The sequence below is a fragment of the Lactuca virosa genome, chromosome 1 (assembly GCF_052849685.1).
Source record: "Lactuca virosa cultivar CGN04683 chromosome 1, Lactuca_virosa_CGN04683_v6, whole genome shotgun sequence".
Taxonomy (NCBI): domain Eukaryota; kingdom Viridiplantae; phylum Streptophyta; class Magnoliopsida; order Asterales; family Asteraceae; genus Lactuca; species Lactuca virosa.
In genome coordinates this window covers 304,720,551-304,722,688 of record NC_136426.1, presented here as the reverse complement: position 1 = coordinate 304,722,688, position 2,138 = coordinate 304,720,551, and the positions used below count along the sequence as shown (strand labels likewise).

Genomic DNA, 2,138 nt, shown 5'->3' with positions numbered 1-2,138 from the left:
TACCTGTAGAGACGACATGTCATCTCTATAGATACACCTATAGAAACGACATGTCATCTCTATAGATACACCTATAGAAACTTGAAGCATGGAAATATGGAGCTGGTTTAGACTACAAATTTGAAAGTGAAGAAGCAACCAAGAGTACATTGGACCAAAGGCAATAGCATCAAATTTGTTGTATTTAAAGTGTAAAACATGAGTTCATATATTTTATAAATGCTTTTCTAGCATAATGTAAACATATGATACAAGTATACAATAAGATTGACAAAATTATTTATTCATTTAACTTATTTACAAAAATGATCATAGGCATGTATAACAAAGTAGAAGTAATCTACTAACTTTTGACTTATTAGGTAGATCTTTTGGCACCCAACATTCTTGAAAGCTCTTTAACCAGAGGCTTCTCTTTAATGTCTTCCTTTTTCTCCATATGCCATTCCTTAGCTACTCCTACCTGAAATTTTAGTAAACTATATTAAACAGATTCGAACTTCAGTAAAGTAATTAAAAATCTTAGCGAAAAATTATTTGATATTTTAACATACCCAAGTCCTTAAAGGGACCATTTGTTCCTTGATTGATTCAGATTTTAGTTGAATGATATCTTTTCCTTTGGTTCGAATATCATCAGTCTGAAAAACACATGAAAAGTTCCTTGAAAATTTCAACAATGTAATCTTCACAGATAATCACAATTTCAAAGGTCAAGAAACTGCAAAAATATCAGTATTAGTTATAATTCCAATATCACAAGCACCAATTAAGTAATTTATAAATGTCTACTCTTACATAGAGTTGAGAGCAACCTGATTAGCATTTCATAATCTTTTATTTTTCTTAGAGTCAAATGGTGAAGAAAATTCATAGCAGGAGGCAAACAAAATAAATGTACTTACAAGCTATGACCAGTTTGAAGAGTAAAACTTTACCAGGAGAATCATATTCAATTGACACATGATACTTGATTTGAAAAATGAAAGTAAGTCAAAGTTAAAGCCAATCTAATGAGACCAAAAATTTATGTATAGATAAGAACTTCAAAACATGGCAATACCAACAAAAAATCTCAAGAGAATATGGAACAAAACATGGTAATCATTTCAATAGAAGCATCTATCTACATTGCATCATTCACATGAAGTATGGAAAACATAAAAGTGGAAGTGTATTGCCCTGAAGAGAAGTAAGTATTTTAGATGAGCTACATTAATAAACTGTTATCACAATTGGCATACAGTGACATAACCCAATCTATATATGGTTTAGGAAATTCATTAAACAGCTAGCGTGCATATGAAATCTCCCCTATATTAGATGTGTAAATGACGAAGGATTTCTTGTAATTCAGATTTAGAGATATAACTAAATACTTGACTATGAAAATTATGTATATACACCATGGAATGACAGTTGTGAATGACAGAGGCCTTCGATAATTTCTAAAGATGTAGAAATCAAAGTGTTCTGCATACAATTATTATTAAAATACTTTAATAGTTTGATTTTTTAAACATACCGTATAATGAGGTAGTCACGGTAGATTTGGATTCTGAGGGGGCTTCTTGGTCTAAGGGATTTCCGATGATTCGAGTGTTGACAAATTGATTTTGATACCTTTTCAGCTCAAACAGATTCCAACTCTATTCATGACCTAGATGTTGCTCAATATCTCGATATTCTTCCTCAACAACAAAATGAGGTTGTCAGTCATTAGAAATCAAATGTCATTTTTATCGTAGAAGCTATACTAGGGGAGGAGAAACGGAGATGGAGATTTGCTTATCGATGAGAGCAAATAGCCTCATGTGAGAGCAACTGTGAAAACATAGAAAATCACTAGTTAGGGACGGAGAAGAAGGAACAAAAAACATAGAAAAACTGGAGACACACATTAGCTTGAACGAACCTGTAAAGAAGAATGAGATTTGCTTGAGCTCTAAAAACCTTGAACGAACGAGAAATGGAGATGATTCGAGTGTTAGACAAATGATGTGAGCAAATCGCCTCCGGAGAGTGAAAAGAGAAGACCGGAGACCACCAAGGGGAAGGATTATGTGATCTGAACTCATCCCTATAGCCTCAAATAAACGACGTCGTTTTTCCATTTTCCAGTTAAATAGATTAAAAAA

The 2,138-nt window shown here is 32.6% G+C and overlaps 1 long non-coding RNA gene across 1 annotated transcript; it reads right to left on the bottom strand.

Annotated features, from left to right (window-relative positions):
- Positions 1–221: 221 nt before the first annotated feature.
- On the bottom strand, positions 222–1,807 carry LOC145167650 (uncharacterized). Its single transcript, XR_013741311.1, has 3 exons — positions 1,526–1,807; positions 555–641; positions 222–463 (listed from the first exon to the last, which is right to left on the bottom strand). It is a non-coding gene; the product is annotated as an uncharacterized LOC145167650 (long non-coding RNA).
- Positions 1,808–2,138: the final 331 nt, after the last annotated feature.